General features: G+C 42.4%; 1 protein-coding gene across 7 annotated transcripts in view; it reads right to left on the bottom strand.

Moving 5' to 3' along the window:
- Positions 1–24,313, bottom strand: part of LOC147199093 (uncharacterized) — a 111,431-nt gene that overhangs the window by 47,320 nt on the left and 39,798 nt on the right. The window contains exons 3-4 of one of the 7 annotated variants that reach the window (XR_015102045.1): positions 3,915–4,019; positions 1,735–3,762 (exon numbers count right to left, since the gene is read on the bottom strand). The exons of 4 other annotated variants lie outside the window; for them this stretch is intronic. The gene's annotated coding sequence lies outside the window, so the exon portion shown is untranslated. Of the gene's footprint in view, positions 1–1,734; positions 4,020–24,313 lie in introns of those variants that run through there. 2 more of the 7 variants (XR_015102046.1, XR_015102043.1) reach the window with 2 other exon arrangements.

Raw genomic sequence — 24,313 nt, forward strand, 5'->3', positions numbered from 1 at the left:
ATGGCATCCTATAAATACCACCGTGTCTGTTTCCAAAGGGATGCTTATCAAGTTTCTCCCACCAAAGTGCACTCAGCCGCTCATCTAAGTGGCGAGGATGCGCGTGTGATGATAGCCACCTGGTAGTCACTCCTCTCAACCCGCTGATCAAATATGGATGCTCGGTCCGTTTCGCAGTCCCTTCTCCTTCAATAAAAGTGTCCCTCATGCCCATTTACTGGTCCCCCGCCGACCCCACCCCGTCCCAAGAGTTATCAGTTAGCGTCTTGGCTGCATGTCCCCAACCTCGGCTGTTTTGCTGTTTTATTAACTATGTGTTGAAATATGAATGTGAGTCCCCTCGGTCAAGCCTGTCCCTTCCCCAAGCCGAGCCTCTGCTGAATTATGAATACGCTTCGTCACCTCCCCACCGCCGCCACCCACCCATCTTTGTCCGCCACATACCCAGTGGCCTCCTAAGCACAGCATCTCCATGGGATGAAATATAGATGCTGGTCTCTGTGAGAGAAGTTCTGAATACAAAATATTTGCCATTTCTGAAGAGGCTGTTGTATTCCTATTGTGAATGTATGATTGATACAGATTATATTCTTTTTAAGGGACATGAACTGACCAGTAATGAGCAGAGGGATCTAAAAAGTATGTGACCTGGTTGGCTTGGACGGACCTTGTTCTTTACCATTGTCCTTTACATAGTAACCGCGGTGGATGGCCTGACAGGATACGCTGGAGAGGAGGATGCAATTCTGTCCACCCGAGCGATTGGGGAGGAACAGGCGGTGAACAGGACAGATCTGAGAAAGACGAAAAGTTAGAGACAAAGATAGGGACAACAGGATGATGGATCCACTGTGTCAGAAGATGCAGTCAAAGGTGGAAGAGATTACGCATGCCTGAAGGAGACTTTGGACAACATTCACAGGGAAATATATGTGGAGAACCTGAAGAATTTCACAGGTACGATTTTGTAGAAGATACTGGAGTAGATGATGGAATTGATCTTCAAGTAAAACAGTCAATGCCTTGGATTTTGACTTTTGTCATTGTCTCTTACAGCGCAACCATTCTTATGGCCTGACAGAGTATTTTGATGGGGGATTTACTCAGATTGCCAGAGTGACGGGTAGGAGCAGCCGGTGGTCAGGAGCACAACTCTGCAAATGATGGAAAAGTCGGAAGGGGACAAAGTAGAAGGATCAGAGGTGTCAGGGGGTGGGAAGTGGGCCTTGGACCTGAAAGAGATTATTTCCTTGGGGAGAATCTTGAAAAAAAAAAAGACAGGATCATGTTGGAGACCTTGAAGGTGTCTTCAAAATCTGAGCTCAAATCTGGAGGATTTTCAAGGGGAAAAACAGAATTTCTTTCGGGATCAAGAAGGTATCTACTGACTGATGGACCTACCAATGCCTGGTGGAAACCATTGAAGAGTTCATGTTGTAGAGCTTAAAAAAAAAAAAACGGGAAAAGATCCACTAGGAGAATCACTGACGTAACACCTGGAGGATTTCCTGGATGAAAGCTTAATGCAAAGCCCCATCGAGATCATGTGACAAGGCTTGAAGGAGACCTTTGGTAAAACCAGGAGGATTTCCCAGTCGGGATCAGAATGATCACATAAGTATGAACTTACTTAGCAACCTTAGTTCCTTGGAGAATCAGAGATTCTGGTGCACAAAACCTAAATGATTTCCCAGGTGAGAATCTAGAGGAAAATCTGGTGTAGTTAATGTTGGAAAGCTTGAAAGAGACTCTTGGAGAATCTGAGAAGAGACTTGGAATGTTGCTCTCTGGACTGAAGATCGTAAAGGGTCCAGCCCAGGACCCTGATTCTTAATAGCTAAGATGAAGAAAAATGAGGGGCGGTGAAAGTGAACTTTTTCAAAGATGTGCTGGACTTGGTACTCTGGCTCTTTTTGATGAGAGGACAGAGTCCAATCAGAACCAAAATAAATCCCAATCAAATATTAAATGTCTTGCTTGCCTCTTGCTCTTAAGCGGGTCAAAGTGCAGACTTGGACCTACCTGGATCCATTTGGTTGTCTAAAAAAAAAAAAAAAAGAAGAAAAAGATGATGGCGGCGGAGCGGCGACATCAGCAGGGCCCTGAAAGGGCTCTTTGGATGCACCTGCGCATCTGAAGTGTCAGCGCTTTTTTCTGAGTGGCAAGGCGGCGGTGGGGTCCGCTTTGTCGTCGGCGGCACGCTGTGTGACGCCATGCGCAAAGCGAGGTGGCGACGGCTCCGGTGGCAGCGGTGGCGCTCTTATGTTTTATTCACGACAAATCTGTTCCTGTCATCATGGTACAAAGTGTGGCTCTTTCACGCTGCTAAATCTGGATCTTTGTCTTGTAGATGTACCGTGTAGACAAAAACACACACATACTTTGTCTAGCGTTTTTTTGACTGAAATCAGCGCATTCGGAGTGATCCATTAGTGAGGAAAAGGAGAAGAACTTTGTTGCTTTTACTCTTAAACTTTCTTTCTTGCTAAAATCATCATGCCAGACTGCGCAGGACTGTGATGGAGGAGAAAACGGGCAGCACACATAAAAATGCTGCATTCACTTTCATAAGGGAACTTTGAATCATGTTCGGCAGAAGGCAGACCCTGAACTGGTCGTCGATCAATCGCAGGGCACATACAGTGGTACCTCTCTAGTTACAAAATTAATTGGTTCTGGAAGAAATTTCTGAATGAGAAAATTTTGTAAGCAGAGATGCGTTTTCCATGTAAATTCCCTGATCCTTTCCAAGCCCCCCCAAAATTCAGACATAAATGTGTTCTAAAGCATAAAAATGCATCAAAATATGTAACCCATACATGTTACAATTAGATTATTGCACAATAAGTGAGAGTTGTGCATCATTTAAAAAAAACAAAGAATAAAGAATTAAAATGATGGTCATTTAACTTTGAACTGCGTCCTCATAATTTTTTGCCCCCTTTAGTGCATGTTCTATCTCAGAAGTGGCCCATACTGTGTGTATTTTTACCTTACGTATCTTGAGATTTCTTTCGTAACAAGAGGCAATATTTTCCGATTGAGGTGTTTCGTAACTTGAAAATTTCGTACGAAGAGACGTTCGTAAGGAGAGGAACTACTGTATAGAGCAATGGTTCTTAACCTGGGTTCGATCAAACCCTTGGTGTTTGGTGAAACAGTATCAGGGATTCGACAGAACCTCTGCCATTGAGGAGGACACACCCGACTCAATTATGGCATGCTCGCTTGGCCATCACTGGCTGGTTCATATTATGCACGATAAAAAAACGTACAGTATACTTCATACTTTATACGAATTATGTTTACTTTTTTCTGTTTTTAATAAATGTGTTTTTTATGTCTTGAATTTGTATTAAAAAAAAATCATATTTTTATTTTTCAGTAATGAAGGGTTCGGTGAATGGGCACATGGACTGGTTGGGTTCGGTACCTCGAACAAGGTTGAGAACCACTGGTATAGAGACAAACAACCAGATAACCAGATGTAAAGGAAAGACCCACATGACTGAGCGAAACTCGGGCAATAATGTTATTTTATTCTCTAATAACGAACATAACAATAACATTTACTAAGAAGAGCGTCTCTCGGTATCAAGAGCAGACCTCCGCCAAGTGCTTGAAGAAGATTGACGTGATTTTAATCAACAATCCGACTGTGAAAGTCAACAACAAGTTATCTCAGTGCGCAGCTGGCATTCCTTCCTTACTTCCTGTTTGTTTCCTTTTGGCATTGGTAATCAGGTGCGGCTCTGTCTGCGTCTGAACATGACAGATGAAGAAATAAACATAAATTTAGTTAGTCCGTGTGGGGAAATTACTTTTCTTCTCTCAGCGTCGTCCGGCATCTCCAATAGTTTGCAGCAGAACAGAAGCAAGTGTTGTCAGTTTAATGGGGGGTGGGGGGGAAGCACCTGGAGGCTGTCAGTTGCAAGACGGATGTTGCGTGTTCCGATGTTTTCTGCATGGCGACCAAATGTGTCACAAACTTCTCTGATGGATGGCCAAACTCCAGGATTCTAACAACGTGATTTAAAAAACTTATTAGGGGCTAATGTTACCTTTCCAAAAAATATTCGAGGTTTCAGACCAATCAACTCAACCAATGATGGGTTAGGGTTTCAAAGTCTGAGTTTCAAGTCAGGTTAGAGTTTCAAAATTGGATTTTAAGTTAAGGTTTGAGTTTTGAACTATGGGGGTTAATTGAGGGTTTGCGTTTCAAATTAGGGAGTCATTACAGTGTCGGGGTTTCACATTAGTTGTTAAATCCAGGATTAGTTTCAAACAAAGGGATACGGTTTGAAAATTAGGGCTTCAAACAAAGTTTGGGTTCCAAAGCGGAGTTTACAAACTAGTTTCAAATCATGTTTCCGGTTTTCAATGAGAGATTTAAGATCAGGTTTTGGTTTCAAATTGTTTCTAGCCTCGAATAGTGCTTCAACATCGGGGCTCAATCCAGGTTTAGAGTTTCAAAAAACAGTTTCAAAATTGGTTTAAGGGTTTCATAACGAGCGTGTTTCAAATTCGAGTAACAAAGTAGAGGCTCAAGCCGAGGTTAGATTTTTATGTTAGGGTTTCAAGCCACGGTTTACAGGTGAAACACGACAAAGACACATAAAAGCACATCCAACAAGGAACATGGATGGAACATACAGTCAGTCAGTCTGTGTGTGTGTGTGTGTGTGTGTGTGTGTGTGTGTGTGTGTGTGTGTGTGTGTGTGTGTGTGTGTGTGTGTGTGTGTGTGTGTGTGTGTGTGTGTGTGTGTGTGTGTGGGTGGGTGGGTGGGTGGGTGGGTGGGTGGGTGGGTGTGTGGGTGGGTGGGTGTAAAGCTTAGAGATAACCACAATAGACCCCCGTGAGGCTTTTCTTCCTGACGAATGTGTCTGCTTTGGCCAATTCTTCCGCTGATTGACTCCAGAGGTGGTGTGTTTGTTTCAGGGCACGTGTGTGTCTGTGTGTGTGTGTGTGTGTGTGTGTGTGTGTGTGTGTGTGTGTGTGTGTGTGTGTGTGTGTGTGCGTGTGCGTGTGCGTCTTCTATTGACTGCGGGCTGTTGCATGTGTGCGACCTATTTCGCCTATTTTGCCCTTGTGTAAGATTGCTTTGTCAGGTGCAGTGTGAGCCGCGCAACAACTGCGCTTGTAATGTCTTGTTACCCACTTGCATGCATTTTTTGGTATCATGAGAATAATCTGATCGTCGGCGCGATTATATGATCGCACGCAGCCTTTGTCGATAATTCTCCGTAATGACATAGTAAAAGCTGGATTTACTTTAAAAAGCGCGACATCTGGTCACTGTCTCACGCTCACCGCGAGATATCGTTTCTTTAGCCCGCGCGAACGGCTGGGGCGAATGAACCGCATGCTGCTTCACCAAGTCTAAAGAGATGATTATCTGTTTACACGTCACCTTTTTTGGGTAAATGCCCAAGAAAGTGTCTGAAAAAGTGGCCATGTCTTGGGAAATGAGGACATTTGTTCATTGCAATTAACTTGCGACAACACACTTTTTGCATCGTGTTGTGCCCATCACAGTGGCAAATGAACCACGTGCTGCTTCACCAAGTCTGAAGACAATGATTATCACCTGTATCCTGTTTAGTCACCACGAGGGCGGAAGTAGATATGTCCCGGAAAGGACAATAAATGGTCACCGTAATGAATTCCCAGCGAGATGCTTTTGGTACAGTTATGTGGGTAACCTTGAGAAATGACCCACATACTGCTTCACCAAGTCGAACGACCAGGTTCTCTTATCACATGTAGGCCGTTTGGTAAATGGCCATGACAACATCGTAAAAAGTGGATATGTCCTGGAAAAAGATAGTATCCGGTCACCACACACTTTTTACAGAGTGGTTGTGGAAAACCTTATCCAGTGAACCACTTGCTGCTTCACCAAGTCTAAAGAAAAATACATTCTGATTGTGTTGGTCAAACACCCTTAAAAAGTGGAGTCGCCCTTGGACAAGAGGACACGTGGTCACCGCTGATCATGAATTGCTAAGTACCAAACGTTTAAATCACATTTTATCTGTGTTCTCTTCATCATCATCATGAAGCCACAATGAAGATGAAGGTGAAAATGACAATGGAGATGAAGACGGATGACCGTGTTTGTGTGTGTTTGTTTGTGTTTGTCTGCCGTGACCTTCCGACGGGCACTTCATCTTCATGCGTGCTCTTTCCTTCTGCAAACGCCAAAGCTCCTCGCTGTGTAATTAACAGCCGAAGAGACGGACGGAATTCATGAAATGAATTGTTCTCATTTCTCCCCCCCCCCCCCCGTTCTCCCACCGAAACAGCTTGACAAACTAGGCCGTAAACATGACATTGATTTAACACGTCATCACAATCATTGGGAATGACCGACAACAGATTGGCTGCTTTCAAAATATTACTTCTGGCTTGAAACTCTATTTTAAAACTCTTTCCATTGTTTAAAACCAAAACCAAGGCTTAAAACCCAAATTTGAAACCATAATTCTGGATTGAATCCCGAATCTGAAACACCGACCCAAATTCGAAAACTTTTAAAACCTTCATTCCAAACCCTAATGATGGCTTGCAGCTCATTTGAAACCAGAGTCTTCGTTTGAAATCCAAATTTGAACCTGTAACGACCTGATACACTCGCCTGACTTGTGTTCGGGCGGGGTGGGACCGGTGTAAATGTGGGTATGGACGGTTGTTCGCCTCTATGTGTTCAGGGTGTAGTGCGCCTTTCGCGTGGAGTCTGCTGGGCCAGGTTTGAAACTTTCTTTTTAAATCCTAATCCTTTTCGAAAGCCGTAATATGCAAGCCGCATGGTGGCTTAAAACCCTAACCCTTGTTTGAAACCCTAACCCTGGCTTGAACACCTCCATTGAATCCCTCACTTTATATTTAAACCCGCATTTGTAATCCCTTACCCTTCCTTAACACCCGACTTTGAAACCATAACCCTCTGAAATTGAACACCTAACCAACCCTGCCTTGAAACCCCAATTTCAAACCCTAACACTAGCTTCAGGCCTTTGCATGGAAGCAAGTTGCTCCAAATGTGAGCTGAACGGAGATAGCATTTTTCAAGTTGATGTCACAAACCCGCTCACACTCGTTCACATTGTCCCCGCGCTGGAGGCCAAAGCCTTTGCGCAGACATGCCGTATTGTCTCCGCGGCCGTCACTCCTCACAGCTCTGAGTGCTTTTTTTTTTTCTTCTTCCCCGATGCTCATTGTGCGCCGGACCTTTAATAGAGACATTCAAATTCCAAAGGCCCATTAGAGCGCGTGTGTATAATAGGAAGATGATGAGGTGCGCTGGATGGGATTACAACATCTGACACTTGCATGGATGGCGAACTCATGAAAGCCGCGGTTCCATTCACACAAAGGCAACATGTGATGATTTGTAATACCTTGGGAGAGGTGACCTACTTTCTATACATTCGTACACAGCCCACTCAAACCACAGACGCACTTTGCGGCCACTTCCAGCATACTGTAATTCTACACTAATACCACTAATCATAGAAACCACATTGTGAGGACATAATACCTAGTCATGTAACACCTCAAATGGTATCGAACACAACAGAGGTCGGAGTAGGACACATATGTGCAAGTCGCAAGTAAGTAGCAAGTCGTACCCTTCAAGTCTCACTAATCAACTCAATACAGAGAATAACAAGAACTGATCAAATCCCCTTCATTTCTGATTTACGATTAATGTTAGGTAACATTAATATTCAAAACAATTGTCAGCGTGGCGTCTAAAAAACATCTAGTCCCAAAAAAATAAATAAATAATGGCTTCTGGGTCAAAGTTGACATTGGTATGTTTTCATTAATTTATGCCGAAATCAATTTGCCACGCAGAAGACGTCAGAAGTTTACTCCCAAACATGTTGGATTTGATGTGGGAGCATCTACATTATTTTCAAGATCGACAAGATCAGGAAACGAAGACATTACAAAGTGCGAAGGGGGACGTTTTGAACGAGCGAGCGCACTCCACTCACAAAGAGCCCAAAGCAGGCGAGGAAGAAAGAACGAAGAGGAGGAAGGAAGGAGCGGAGGAAGATGAAGATCAACTCAGTGACTCATCAATTTGGCTGCCACATCCCGCTGAGGGATCCAATGAAAAACTGAAGAAAAAAGAAAAAGAAAAACAAAACAAAACAAACATGGTTTTGGAGGAGTGGGGGCAACTAAGTATTGTTGCTGCCTTCAATGTTGTGTGACAGCTGTTTATTTGAAGGAAGCTGAATAGGAGAAGGATGAGGAAGGGTACCAAGTGGAGGCGCCCAAATGTATTGTATTGTAGTAAAGTGATACTTTTCTTGCCACTAGAGGGAGTACACGTACACACCACCATCCGCACTACATTTTGAAAACCACGTCTCCATGATGTCATTAGTTGTGTTGTTTTATGTCGGTAGCGGCATGTGTAATGTTGACCTCCGAAATGACATCGTCGGCAGTGATTGTTTTAACTCCACAGGCATGTGATTGTTATGCCACATGTTGCTTTGGAAGTGATGTGACTACATGAGAATGTGATATTTATGCCATATATAGCTATGCGAGTGATTACTTTTACTGCACGAGCCCGTGATTGTTAGGTCATTAAAAAAAAAAATTAAAGCATTGGTGGTGATTGTTGTGATGACAGAAGTGTTTTATGTGGGTCTGAGAGTGATTGTTTTCACGATACAAGTGTAAGATTATTATGCCACATGTCATTTAGAAAGTGATTGGTTTGACTGCACAAGCAGGTGATCACCTGCTTAGCCCACATAAAGATCTAACAGTGTTTGTTGTGATCAGGTGCATGGCAGTTTTATTTCACATCAACTGTAGCTTTGAGAGTGATTGTTGTGACTGTATGAGCATGTGGTTGTTATGCCACACATAGCTTTGAGAGTGATTGTTTTGATGACACGAGCGAGTAGTTATATTACGCATAGCTTGGCGAGTGATTGTTTTGATGACAGGCGTGTGCGATTGTTCGGCCACATGTAGCTTAGTATGTTACCTTAATATGCCATGCATAATCTGACCGCACCATGTGTAGCCCAACATGCCATACATAGCCAAAAGGAGTGTCATTGTTATGACCGCATTTAGGACGCTATAAAAGGATGCTGAGCCTTGTGTGAAAGAGTGGTGTGGGTTTTTGTTTGTCACTCCTCGAAAATAAAGCTACAAAAGACAAGCCCATTGCACAAGTGTTCCACCCTAGCTAACAGCAGAGGCACTGTAGCGGAAAAAACAACCTCTGGTCAATACAACCAGAGGAAGAACAAATATTGAGACAAGTGGAAAAGAGAACATGATGATGTAATTCAGGAGGGAGGAGGAGGAGAAGTGGTGGGAGGTAACAAGTGGGTGAGAGATGCCTTCAGGTGGCCAATTTTCCTCACCCTGTTGGAGGGAGTGAGCAATTAGAACCGCTCTACGTGCATTTGTGCTGTGTGTGTGTGTGTGTGTGTGCGTGTGTGTGTGTGTGGCTTGTCATGTCAACAGCAGGTGTTAGGCTGTTTTAAAGGCAGGGAGCATCAACCTGTCTTTTGTCAAAACTTACACACACACACACGCACACTGCAACACAGCAACTGCACTTTATAGAACACCGGAGTGGCCAACATCTTTGGATGTTACTACCCACATTATGGAACACTCTAAATATGGCATAGTTTGTGACTACCTGCATCACAAAACTCACACATCACTGCATCATATTGTAAAAAAAGGACGGCCTTAGATTGTGTACCTAATGAAGTGGCCATCCAATCACACATAGAGGTCTCTGCGTTTTAATATCAACATGTGCATCGCTATTGTGTAGCAACTACGTACCTCTGTCAGCCTCTGAGAGCCCACTCAGCCTGCGACAAGTTATTTCGGGCTGCCACAGGGTTTGACTTTGCCTAGCGTAACCCCGCTAGCTACATTCACGCATATGATGTATGCATGACGCCGCCTGCCCACTTCAGGGCTTGTGCCAACAAAGTGACAGATGTTGACAAATAGGGCAGGAAGTCAGAAAACTCACTTGAGAAAATTACCTTTGAAGTTCAACTCGATTTGAAGTTATGAAGTGGAACAGTGAGAAAAAAAAATCATCCTGGATTCTCAAAGCCCACAAATGTGTTTGGAAACGCTGACCCAAAAATGATTTCTGTAAGTGGGCATGGATAAAGAAAAGAGTTCCTGTCATGAATGGGACTGCAATTTGTGTTGCGTTATGGTTTCCTTTGTTGCATGGTTTGCATTGCGCTACATTCGGTATTGCGCTATGGTTTGTTTTCCTGTTTTGTGGCTTGGTTTCGTTGCCGTACATTTCAGTTTATGGTCTGGTTAGCTTTGCGGTATGATTCATGTTTTACAGTTTGTGTTGCAATACTTTTCACATACCGGTACAGTACGGTTTGTGCTGCGGTACGGGTTTCGCAGTGGCATGGTTTGCTTTGGTGTATGGCTCGTGTTGTGACATGATTTGTGTCGATGCGCAATTTCCATTGCATTTTCGTTTACTCGTGGGTCATCGTGAGGAATGTTTTGTGTTGACGTTTGGTTTGTGTTTCAGTATGGTTTGCTTTGCTGGATAGTGTTTGTATCACAGTATGGTTTATTTCGCCTCACGGTTTGCAATAAGGGTCATATTGTGGTTCTACACTACTCTCTGTTGATTGGTCGCAACAAAATTGTCACTTAACAAAGTGAAACATGAAGAAAACGAAAAGCAAAATGTAAAAAAAAATATATATATATGGTATGTCATTTCCGGCTCAATTGAATTCATTCAATTGAGCGGAGTACTTGATCAAGTCATCGTTATCATCAGCATGCAAATGCATGAGGACGGAACAACACACAAACAAATACTGGGAATATCAAAGTGATCTCGCACTAACTTTTGTGGACGAAACTCTCTGGGCTATGCGATGTGATTCTTCATCACTTTTTCATGAATAAAGAGCAACAAACACCCACTTTTATGTTGCCACATTATGTATGACAGAGCAATGGAATATTTATGAAGGCACCCACGGCACAACAAAATAGCAGTGGGGAAAATGTAATCGAGTACAACTCGGCTGCGAGTCAACTTAAAATGACTCCATCATAGAAAACGACAAAGATCCCGTGAATCACAACTGAACTGACTCATGAGTTGTTGTTCTGCCATATTTTTGGGTATGACTAAGTCAGCATGTGACATACGAGCATCATAAACTCAACTCACTTACGCAGCAGTTTGGCTGGTAGTTAGCAATTCTTCAAAACAACCCCCCCCCCCCAGTTTTTAAGCTGTTTATTGCCACTCTCAATCGAAATTTCCTGTGAAACTAAACATGAGAGAATGATATGCTCCATAATTAAAACCAATCAACTTTCGCTAGCTTAATGCTAACACATAATAGAAAACGCCATTGACGAGCTAACGAAGAGCATTGATAAAGTCTGATAACCCTTTAAGAAACAACTCTTTGAAAACAAACAGCGGGGCAAAATAATGTAGGTAGACCGACACAATACTCACGTACATATATTCTTTATCCTCTGTGAAAAACGACTTATTGCAGCTGACTGAGCCACAAAGTAGACTCCTGTTCTTTTGTAACTTGTATGAAGAAACAATGGAATTGAGGCATGAAACGATGGTGCAAAAATGGTTGAATTCTTTATGCTATTTAATATTATTACTCTCCTTAAAAAAATAATAATAATTTTAGGGGCTTAGGGCCGGAACTAATTGGGCTTTTTGATTCAAGAGTGAAGAAGGATTTGTGACACCACCGTTTTGAGTTACTAACATAGTCTCAGAACAAATTAAACTCTTACCACGATACATCATTGACACTGCTAACATCATCATAGAACACCACCCGAAATTCATGACATTTCCACATCTAAATGATATTACCAAGTATAACATCAGTCACATTTTTCCCTCCCTCCCGCTGGTCATTTCTGCTATCTGCCCTGCACTGCCCTGTCCATGTGCGAGCGTGTAGGTGTGTCATGTGTCCGTGTGCACTGCCATGAATAATGCAGAGCGTTATGTGAAAAGATAACAAGGCAACATGAGGTCGTATCAGGGTTGAAGGAGGCGATGTCCCTACAATCACCTGCTACCCTCACAGCATGGAGTGTAAAGTGTTAGCTGGGTGTGGGATCGGGAGGGTCAGTTACAGGCGGAGTTAAGGATTGTTCAGGTAGTCTCCTGTTTGTGTTCCTCTCAGCTTTTTGATAGGCCCCTTTCACACAAAAATCTGGAGGTCATTGGAGACACTCCATGGTCATGGTCAAATAGGCTCTCATTGGTAGTTTAGCTACAAGAGTTAGAAAAAAACTATAATGGCGTTTTCATGAGACAAGGCGGTAAATGTCACATGTCCCTATAGAGTTTTTCACCACTACGTCACACACTAGAGGGGGAGAAAAATGAGTGTCTAGTCATTATCACAAAAAAAAAATAGTTTGGGTGCACAGACATATGTTAGTCATTCATGTGTAGCTTTTCCAAGGCAACCTTAGCGTTAGCTAGGGTGGCACGTAGATGTTGATTATTACCTCGGCAGTTAGAGGGTCTAAACCAAAAAAAAACTCAATTTCTGTGTGTACATCAGCTGTTCACGTTCACCCACAGCCCTCGATCAGCCATTTTTCATGCCGGACTTATTGTTTCTGTCTGCTCTGAAGCTAGCGTAGCCTGCGAGCCCAATGGCCTCGATTTCAGCAGTTAATTTGATTCAAAATAGGTGCGGTGGAAATTCTGACGTACAATGAGGGACTGGCGAACCAGTTGACTTTGATATCGTTCAGATTAGTGGCACAGGTATGCACTTTTGACACTGAAATGTACAGTATAGGGGCGGCCCGGTAGTCCAGTGGTTGGCACGTCGGCTTCACAGTGCAGAGGTACCGGGTTCGATTCCAGCTCCGGCCTCCCTGTGTGGAGTTTGCATGTTCTCCCCGGGCCTGCGTGGGTTTTCTCCGGGTGCTCCGGTTTCCTCCCACATTCCAAAAACATGCATGGCAGGTTGATTGGACGCTCTAAATTGTCCCTAGGTGTGAGTGTGGGCGTGGATGGTTGTTTGTCTCTGTGTGCCCTGCGATTGGCTGGCAACTGATTCAGGGTGTCCCCCGCCTACTGCCCGAAGACGGCTGGGATAGGCTCCAGCACCCCCCGCGACCCTAGTGAGGATCAAGCGGTTCAGAAAATGGATGGATGGATGTACAGTATAGTGCGCTGCAGAGCTGATGTTAGCTAGTAGGGGACCCATTGTGTTTTGTTTAGTTACTCAAAGATAACCCGAATCAACATTTTATGCATAGCTGATTCTACGGGAAAAAAAAGGCCTTCTACAATTCAGATAATGGAAATATGATTCCCAGGCTGTCCCTTTTGAAACATCTACTACTTGGCATCTTCCATGGACAACTATTTATAATATACACTACATTTATCTTCCTAACTTTAAAGATTAGCTGATTTAAACTGGAGTTGTTTTGAAAGAAAATGGGAGGGGGGGGGGGGGTTTGGGGGCTATATCTAGTTACGCTACTCCAAAATGGAAATTTTGTTAACATTTTAATGCACCCTGTAATCTGATAACATGATAAGCTGTCCACTGTAGTCGCCGCTGTCCATAAAAGGGTTAAAGATTCTGATTATTTTTTGTGTTAAGCATTCATGTTCTGCCACACAGAAGTAAAGCTGGTGCCTATTGTTTGATGAAATTATGAAAAGGTCCATGGGGTTTGGCATACAGCGAATAGATGACACTCGATGCATGTCGTATGCATGGTTAATGAAATGATGATATAAAAGGAGGCGCAGAAAAGAAAAAAAAAACGTGCATCTGCCGCTGCGGTGCCTTCATCTCTTTTGCGCGCTCCTCTTCATCCGTCATTGTTTGTGTTCCTCTCTTTCATTTGCCCGCTGCCAAATTGAGACTGAACGAGCTCCAAATGGCTTGTGAGTGCAGACGGAGAGACTTCCAACACTTTGCCACTCTCTTTCATGAACCATCATCTCATCCGCGCACGCATTCACACAAACACATGCAGACCACTGGCTGACTGGCTGGCTATCAGCAACCTGCAGCTCTGCAAGAAATCCTCCCATTTTGTATCTTTGTATGTTTGCAAGGCACAGGACATTTCATTTGGTACATTTGCGCCATAAAATAGGATCCAGTTTGAAAAATGCAGTCGTTATCAACGTAATCACGCTTAGATGAAGCTGGTTTGACATGCTGTGGAATAAAATTAATTGTGTTGAAATGCAGGACGTGAAACTTGGAAGTTTGAAGAATGGTTCCAAGCGGTCAAGAAATGTGGAAGGAGGTAAATAAAATATGTAGATGTGTGATGTTACATACATACGTAGATGTTACATAACCTGGCAGAAGTTGTCACACTTTTGTTTTAGTTTTCATGGGCTTCTAATGAAACATCAGGCAATTCAGAATAGTACGATCATGAAACAAAATATTAGCAATATTGAAAATAATGAGATGGTCCCCATTCAGTGATCAGTGATTTTTCTTCCACCCTGCCAAAAATGCCTATATTTCACAAATTCTGCAATAATAATAATAATTTATTTGGGAATTGATCCATGAAAGGTTTTGAGTTGAGTGTCCAAATGGGAATTATTGGAATATGGAAAATAGTTCCTGAAATGTTCGAAATGGACAAAATATGGATTTTATTTATTTATTATTTGGAAACGGATTCCTCACGTCCAGAATTTTGTGAATATTTCAAAGTTGGAATAGGTCGAATTGGTAGAGAAATTTGAAAGCAATAAAATGTCAAAAAAGTGCACTGAGTAATCGTAACAATAATAAAAAACATTTTTGGGGTGCAGAATAATATCATGTAACCAAAGACAGATAATCCTTTAAAAAAAGACAAAAGACATATTAGGACATATGTGCTCTTCTCATCTGTCCAGATCATGAGAGAGAGCAGAGTTGGTTGCTGGGCAACAGGCATCACGGTTGAAAACCTGCCATGGATTGCCTCGGAAGAAAGTCAGGAGGTGTAAAGTGGTACTGCGGCCATTTGAGTTGCGTTTTGAAAAGTTTTTGTGTCTAGTGCCGAAATCATCCAAATTTGCCGACAAGCTCTGCCCACGCCCGTTAATTAAAACTCACAACTTGCGCAGTTAAGCATCTTCCATCTGCCTTGGATACCCATTTTAAATTTGGAGTGAATTCCCACAATGGCCCGTACCGCCAAGAAAATGGCACATTTTACCGAAAGTTTGAGGGCGAATTATCATACTTCACCACATACATGCTGCATTTTGTGTCCATTTGAAACACTGGTCCTGGATGTTCTCTCATTCACTATCGTGGACGTTTATAGTCATCAGTTGGAATTTAAGTGTTTACTGCCACTGACGTATATGTTTGTCAAGTACTTTTGTCAACAGATAGGCTCGGTAGAGGATCTCGCCCAGCTGGACTTATATTCGAGCTTCTAATTGCCCGTCATGACAAATAGGTGCTAGACATTGCTTTAGTTTTGAGGTAAGCACAACTTTTAAGTTGAAGTTTCAAAATTAGAGGCTGAAAATTGATTATGATGCCAACACGTTGGAAGTAAGACAAGTTTAGGCACCTGACTTCAAACAGGGTATGTATGAATAAATAAATAACACTGCTGAATAAAAAATAGCAACAATAATATTTAATAATTGAATGATGTGGAAAACAACTGTAAATAGCACTGCGATTTATCCATTTTGTATTTATATTGCACTTAATTTGAACGGTGTTTGTTTGTTTTTTCTTCTTCTTTCTGCCTACATTCTTGCTGCTGGAGGCTGTAAATTTCCCCAGTGTGGGACTAACAAAGGATATCTTATCTTATCTTATCTTATAGTATATGTTTAGTATGAACAGAGAATGTGCAGGTAGTAGAAAGTTCGTGTCACGTTCACAAAAAAAAAAAAAAAAAAAAAAAAAAAAAGAAAGAAAAGAGCTGGCCAGCAACACAACTGACGGGGCTCCGAGGATGGTGGGCGCGTCTCGGGGGTCTAATAGGACGCATGAACCGGGAGCTGGAAGAACGGGGTTTCAAATTTACTGCCTAATACACCAGCAAGCGCTGTGCTGCAAAGTATTGACTTGGGATTCTGTCATGAATGTTGGGGTGTCATGCATAAATTTAATCAGAGCAAATTTGATTATTATTTATTTCGTAAATGGCATAATTTATTTCCTGGCTTTTTTTTCTGTGAAGAACCCGTGGAGGGTTATGTATTTATTTATTTATTCCATTAACAGTGTTATTATTTATTTCGTGACTTTTGTTCTGTGAAAAATCCAGAAAAGGATATTTGATTTTGTGTGGGTTTATGGAAAACAATACATTTTTACATTTTGGTACTGCAGTAACACTTTTTCTGTTACAAACTGCCCCCCCCCACCCCCATCAGAGAAGCAAAAAGTTATGTGGCGCCCACGGGAAAAAGTTTGGGGACCCCTGTTGTGGAGGATTCATCCTCCTAAAATAAACACAAACACACACACACACACACACACACACACACACACAAACACACACATTGCACAGTTTCCAGCCAACTAGACCCAGTAATTGCATTTCCCATTTGATGCCATCTATTTGAAAGCACCTCTAATTGAGCACAATCAATAGTAAAATTTAGTCAAAACGATTGTATGGAAAATGAAGAACATCATTTGCATTCATCAGTCCATAAAAATAAAAAAAAGTTTCGATCAGCATTTATTTCCATTTTTGTCCATTCATGATTACTTTGGGGAGATTTCAAGTGGCGTGACTGTCAAAGAGCGCTAATGCAGCTCTAGTCGAACATCCGAGTTTTTGTCATTCGGCAGCACTCGTCACCGATGGGAGGTGGAAATGAAGTCTTATTATAAAACAGTCGTCAAAAGCACAGATGGAGCGACACAGACAGCCGGCCGCATCATTAAAATCAGAGTTATAAAAAGTTGATAATTAAAGACGGGCCTCGCAGGAGGAGGAGGAAGACGGGGGGATAATTGGCTTTCTCTGCCTCAATACTTCGACCCACTTTACCGGCAATATGTTCGGAATATGGTACACACGCAGGCACGGGCGCACACTTTTCCGTCTGCGTGTGTGCGCCGTGCGTCTTGATGACAGATGATTGGGTTGTTCTTCAAGAAAATGAGTGCTTAACCCTTTCAATATGCAAATGTGTCCCTCTTGACACCGAACGTCCCAAAAGCAGCTGTAAAAATATATGTCAATATAGTGTTTGACATTTTAATGAGTTCATATTTCACAATTATTCATAATAATTGGAAAATATATGTATGAAAAATGTATTATGTATCATTGGCAGGAATCTCACATAGCCAGAACAATACTTTATATTGATCAATAATGACATTTTATGTATATTTCTATTCAACTATTGTCACATTTTGTCATTGGTTGAAACTATCAGAATGATCATTTCAAACATTTGCTGTGCACTCGTGGGTACAATCATGGCAGGCACACGCCAACCTTTTATTTTGGCCTTCAGGAGCTTTGCAGAAACCATAGCGGAATATCACGACAAACTCCTCCAGAGGTCATTCAAAACATTTTCCTCTGGCCAGTTCCGACTAATATTCGTTTGATATAACCAAAATGCATGAAAACCAAAATGACACACACCACTACTGGATCTCTTGGGATTTTTTTTTAACTGATTCCCACTTAGTCCACCAACCACTCATGTGTGTGTGAATGTAGCTAAATAAGTCCTGCAAAGGGGGAAGTGGAGGGTAAGAGGAGGGAGAGAAGGATAAGTGGAAGAAGATGAGGATAAAAGGAGGATGAGGAGGAGGGAAAAGTGACAGCGCAAGGGCGTACAAGTCATGCAGGAAGTCAGGAAGTCTTGTTCTGAACAGTCAAGAGTTCACCCAACCGTTTACAGTTCAATGGACTAACCCCTGCTCCTTAAATGTGTGTGCGTGTGTGCGCGTGCGTGCTGTGTCTGTGTGTGATTTACAATGAGTTCTTGTGTGAGTGTGTGCGGAAAAATAGTGTAGCTGTCTGAGACGCGGCGTGACAACGAAAGCCACTCAAAGTGACCTTGTTCCCTTTCAAGCGCACACACTCGCACGCAGTAACTGAGCCGATGCATTTATTTGAGTGTGTGAATCCTGACGGCCTCTTCACTCTGGATTTTTGGAGGCTTTTGTCCAAAATGCAAAAGCGGTTACAATAAGCTTACATTCGAATAAGCAGAAGCATACACGGCAAACATCCTGGCTGCTTTTGAGAGTCCTTTTGAGTCTAAATGTGTTTTTAATAGAACTCGTGGACCCAGAATGAGTCCTGACTTTTTTTTTTATGCCAACGATAAATGTATGCATTACGGTGGAACATAGCATGGAAAAAGGCATTTGTAAGAATATACCTGAAGAATATATATATATATTTTTTAACTTTCCATTGGAAATAATAGAAAATAACTGGAATCTCTTTAGTTCACATCTGAAAGTCTTTATACTGTCATTTTCCATCTCATCAGTCAGTTTTCAAAGTCAAACGGCCTCCAGTCTTCGATTCTAGGATCCGCTTCAGAGGGATCAGGGGTGTCAAACTGATTCTTTGTCGCGGGCCAGATTTGAGTTCGTTTCCTTGGAGGGCCGTTATGACTGAAACCAAATAAAGAAGCCACGAATAATGGTTGATTCACCTATTGTTTCAGTGGCTGTATTGGGGGGTTTGATAACAAGAAAATGCTGACAGTATCACTCTTATTTATTACAAATGACAATTTTGAAATTTTGGTAGAGATTTTAGCAAGCATCATGAAAGTTGACATCTTTGATTTGCTCTCGCGGGCCACATAAAATGATGTGGTGGGCCATATCTGATCCTCGGGCCTTGAGTTTAACACCTGTGAGTTAAAGTAGAACGGCATCGCGTGGGGGTTGGTTTATCTTGTCTGCTTCAGTGCAATACTATTGGACTCAAACAACGGCATAAATGCAATGAGGCAGGAGAGAAACGCTGTTTTGTGATTGCGCGCCTGCGTTTATAGACGGGCGCCGGCCACGATGTATTTTTAGCACCAGCGGCCAGTCATCAATAACACCAGACGTTTTTAAATCAGCCTTCACCCATCTATCAGACTTGCGTGCTGCCCGGGGCTCGAACCCGCGCTTGCACTCATTCATCTTGCCACATTTCTGGGTGCTGACAGCATGCCAGGGCCTGGTTAAAATCACACATGGAGACACGCACGCACATGAAGGCTTTTCAGGGAGCATGAGCCGCTTCCACTTAAATCGCTTTGAAAGACTCATTTTAGTCTCCAATGTCGGACCTTGTGTTGTGTTCTCGGTTACCTCCACCAAGGAGGCGCGGCTCGCAGCTATGCTTTGATTGCGGTTGGCTGCTCGAAAAGTCGGTCAATTCGTTTCTTGTGCCGGTCGACCTGTTAGGCTTCATTTAGTGAGACCATCAGTTAAGTTTTTTAATTAATTTAGACCACGTGTCAAACAATTTCGTGTGTTCCATGAACCTGCCACGCATGTTTTTGGAATGTGGGTGGAAACCGGAGTACCCGGAGAAAACCCACGCAGGCACTGGGAGAAGATGCAAAATCCGCACAGGAAGACCGGAGCCGTTACCTCTGTACCGTGAGGCCGTTGCGTTAACCACTTCGCCACCAGGCCGCCCTAAACCAAAACATGTCCCCCTTTATGTTTTCTAAATATAAGTTTGACAGGATTAAGCCCTTTTTTTGTAATTTGCTCAAATACTTTTTTTAACTTAACTTAAAAGCCTTCCCCTCGTGGCATTGTTCCCCATCAGCATATTGCCATTCAAATCTACCGCGTGCCAAATAATGAAGCATACTTTTGGAAACCGGGAGACACAGCGGCGGCCTGACTTCAATCGGCCGTCGCCTATCCTACGGCGATGCCTTTCAACTTCCTCCTGAGGTGAATTCTTACACGATCCGCCCCGCAGCCATCCGCCTGCCCCTAATTGGTTCTCGGCGAGAAGTGGCGTGGCTTTGGAGTGTGACACTTAAACAGTCCGTGTTCAATTGATTTCACTTAATGAAAAGTCATCCTGTGACAGATTTGGGTAGAGGTGGCAGAAGTTTACAATACGTGATTTACGAGTGTCTGATACTGGAAGATATGATATCAAGTAAATACAGAGCTGGTATAGCCAATATTTAAAATAATCAAATTGCTTAATTGAATTAAATTTCCTGACCTTTAAGTGTTTTGCGTTATTTTTGTATTGTCTATTAGAATTGGCAAACATTTTGTCACCAATCGATATAGTTAGCAAATACAGGGTCAGTATCGAAAAAACGGATGCGATACAGACACGGGTACTTTTTCATAATTAAGGCAGATGCATCATCCAATTAGTCAATGGCAAAGAATGTTCACGTCTTTAAAGTGTGCGTATGAATTCGCTGATAATGTGCAAGATATGTACATGCAGGTATTGACATGATACCAAATCATCACAATCACCGATACCAAAACGATACCGCTACGGGTACTTTGTAATTCTTAAGTTGGAATCATTATTAAATCGCTAAATCTGATTTTTTTAACCGTATTCCCCAGGTACACTATGTGCCAGAAAATGCAAATGAATAATAGAACAACAGTTCCCGCTTTAAAAACCAAATGAAATGAAAAAACATCACTGCTCTTTGGGATTTGGATTAAAAACTAACTTTTCATTGCAGACCAAGTGGGTAAAATGACAAAGTCACTGTGCATTTAGGTCAAAACAGAGAATACGCACCAGGAGCACGCAACTAACAACATTCCGATTCACTGTTTCCATGACAAAAAATTACGTTCGATCCATTTGGCAAAAGGACTATTCTGCTCCTGTGAAACCAAATGTAGGGCCACCGTACCTTCCATTTTGTCCAGCCATGAGGAAGTAAGTCAGCAATCCGCCCGTATCACTTTATCAGCTGTATTTACACTCACGCGTCATGAAAGCATAAACGTAAAATTTGCATTTTTGAACCTCAGGGACATTGTACATGGCATAAATAATCATTTTCAAACTAGTCATTAGCCTAACAACTATCCTGATTAATAAGGATTGTTGCATAGGTGAGGAGTTAAAAATAACATATCATTAAACCATTTACACTCATGGGAGAAAATCTCTGTTCATTTTCCACAATGTGAATTTTGCAACCACTAATGGCGGCACGAGTACAAAAAAGGGCGTGCGAAGAAAATTGTCGCACAGTTTGACTTTTGAAACTCTTTCATGGTCGGCAATGAGCGCGCCGTGACCTTGTTAAAGTGCACAAAGTAATTACTCTCTTCGAGACGAGCTCCATCCCTGCGAGGTCGGCTTTTTATATAAAAACTCCCAAGGCGTCAAAGAAGCTTCCGAGGGAGGAGAAACATCAGAAATATCAGTACCTCGCGTATTGCACTTAACTAAACTGTGCTCAAGTGACTTCATTAGTGTCTGCTCCCAACTTATGTCTGTTGATGACTGGGGCTCAACTTGTATTTCAAACTTGATTTAACCTGAATATGTTGAGTTTGTATCGCCTCACCTCCATGAAATACCAAAGTTTGCTATGTGTGGGATGGTAGCATTTGAATGTTTTTGCAGGTTTGTTCATCCTGGTGAAAACCCCCAAATTGGTTTCATTGTGACCCCTGAAATGTATTTTTTAAAATTCAGCTCATTATTTCACTCAGCAAAATGAAATTTGGTTGACATGTCTATCATGAGTAGACCCACGAAAAAAAACGTCAAAGAACTCATGCCCCAAACAACGACTGCCATTATGGTTTGAAACAGCAATTTTAAGGTTATTTTCTTAATTCTTTCAGGCGTCCTTAAAATGACAACTGGTTGAGCATTTATTTTCCCAACTGCAAGCAAATGTTAACACATACAGAGACATACAGTACAGGGGATGCTAAATTGCAAAAAAAATGGACTTTTCTTCAGGGAGGGCAGATCACGGCAGCAAAATTGGGACGACTCAACATTTTTTTGACATCGTCCCGTCCCGAAGTCTATGAAACAAAAAAAGTTGCAAGAACGAAAGCCCGAAAAGCTACAGGGCATCTGCCATTTTGGGATAATTTTTGGCCATTTCAGAGGTAACTTTTTTCAAGCGCTACCAAATTTGGATTGTGTATGCCCAACAGATGGGCGACATTGTGAAGAATTTGAATTTTGGTCCGAACTTATGGTTGGAGCCGTGCCCTAAATCAAACTCCACAGGACCGGAGCATCCATTCCTCAAGTTGGCCTCTTCCATGTAGCCTCCTTGTGGTGACAAACATACAATCGTTTCATTTGAACACAATTAATAAATTCATTCAGTACCAGCCAATTCTGGACCAAGTCTGAAAAGACGTTTAAAAACGTCTTTGGGAGTGAATGAGTTAACTACGACAATGAACCACATGCTGCTTCACCATGTCTAAAAACGCAGGTGTTTCTTCCAAATGGTTCCAAAGCGAGATGACAGCTGGACCTCTTGGTGGAAATGTGCTTTTAATATTCTACATGCTGAAATATGACATTTCGCTCCACTGAATGACTTTCCAGTTGTTTCCCTCCCGGTGACAAAAGAGGTGTTTGAGACGCCGGCGAGACTCATCCACTCCATCACGCTCCACCTCATAACCCTCATCACCGGCTGACACTTTGATTAATTAAAAAGCACACCGGTTCCATATGGCTGCCTGGCCGCGACGCCGCTAAGAAGCGCCTTGTTGGAAAGGAGCGACTGAACAAACACTTGAACTGAGACTAGAGCGCATTAGAAAAATGATCCGTCACAGTTAGATAAAAGAAGACGAAAGACTCTTTGATGGTGCTGGCTGCACAAGCCTTAAAGGCACAATAGGAAATCAACATGCATGCTATCAAGTGGTAGTCAAATATCTTTTAGTCGGATGTCAAGGAGAAGTGGAAACTTGAATGAGCTGAAAAATCAAAAGTCCTTTGTGGGGCCAGGTTGTCGTCAAAACAAGGTCAGACTCCAAAAAAAAAATCCTACTAGACATCCAACAATGTCAAAATGTTGCTGTTAGTTAGGCTTGTAAGATTTAACTAAAGAATTTCATATGGATGGATAGATGTCAGATATGTCAAACAGACCAGACATAGATGGATGGATGGATGGATGAATGGACAGATGGTCGGTCAGATGGATGGATGGATTATTTTATGACTGAAAAACAGAATGAAGGCTGGACAGAGAAAGAGATGTGTGGACAAAACAAAAATTGTTGGTGGACTTTTTACTAAACTATATCGTCTACAAATTTTTAAAAAAAAATGTATATATACTGTATATTTAAAAAAAAAATTTAAATCACAGACAATCGCCATAGAGTGATGAGAGAGTATGAGAACGAGTGAAAATGTTCTAACGCAGCCTGAGTCAATTTGAAAAATGTTCTGGTGCCACAGTCGAGTAGAGGAAGCGGAAAAGAGGAGACGGGTGTGTCAACAGGTGGCCGCCGTTGCGCTTTTTAGGCCGTCTCAGACAGCTGACGGCTTCACGGGAGACAGCAGACGAACGGACAGGTCGCAACCTCTGCAAGTTTCTTCACTGCGACCTTGCTCACTTCTGGATTGTAATTAATTAAACGGCTGGATTCTTGACTCTGGCCATGGCCTCCAGACTGCGTGCGTGCGTGTGTGTGCGTGTGTGTGTTCGTGCTCATGTAAGCATTTCCTTTAGCTGTCTGAAAGTTAAAAAAATGCTTGGGTGAATGTTACATCAGGCTGAGTGATGTTCAAGGCTGTCGGATTGCAGTGTGGCGTCATCCGCACACGCACACACGCACACACACACACACACACGACATGAGGTCAGCAGCCAGTGGGAGGTTAAAGTCTTAATGGCAGACATTCCACTGTTGAAACTTCTTTCCATATGTTACACGTTTGTAGTTTTTCATCATGTCCGAGGAGATGAGGGCACACCCACACGCACACCCACACACGCACGTTTGAGCGACTACATCACAGAGGAAGTCATTTTTCAGATGAAAGCGAGAACAATAAACGAGGGGAAGATTTTATAATTCATGGGGGGATCAAATCTCCTTGATCCTCGACGGATTACAGCTGAGGAAGAAAAAGCGGTGAATAAACTGAAAAATAGGGAGTATGTGGCCCTATTTTTTTTTTGAAAGTGTCTTAATTGGATATTTTACAGTTGATGGACAACAGGTCAACAGAGAGACGGCTGTGTGGATTGATGGGTGGACAAATGCAGTTGATAGATGGACATGTAACAGTTTGCATGGA

The sequence above is a fragment of the Hippocampus guttulatus genome, chromosome 10 (assembly GCF_054856545.1).
Source record: "Hippocampus guttulatus isolate MCC_2025c chromosome 10, RoL_Hgut_1.0, whole genome shotgun sequence".
Classification (NCBI taxonomy): domain Eukaryota; kingdom Metazoa; phylum Chordata; class Actinopteri; order Syngnathiformes; family Syngnathidae; genus Hippocampus; species Hippocampus guttulatus.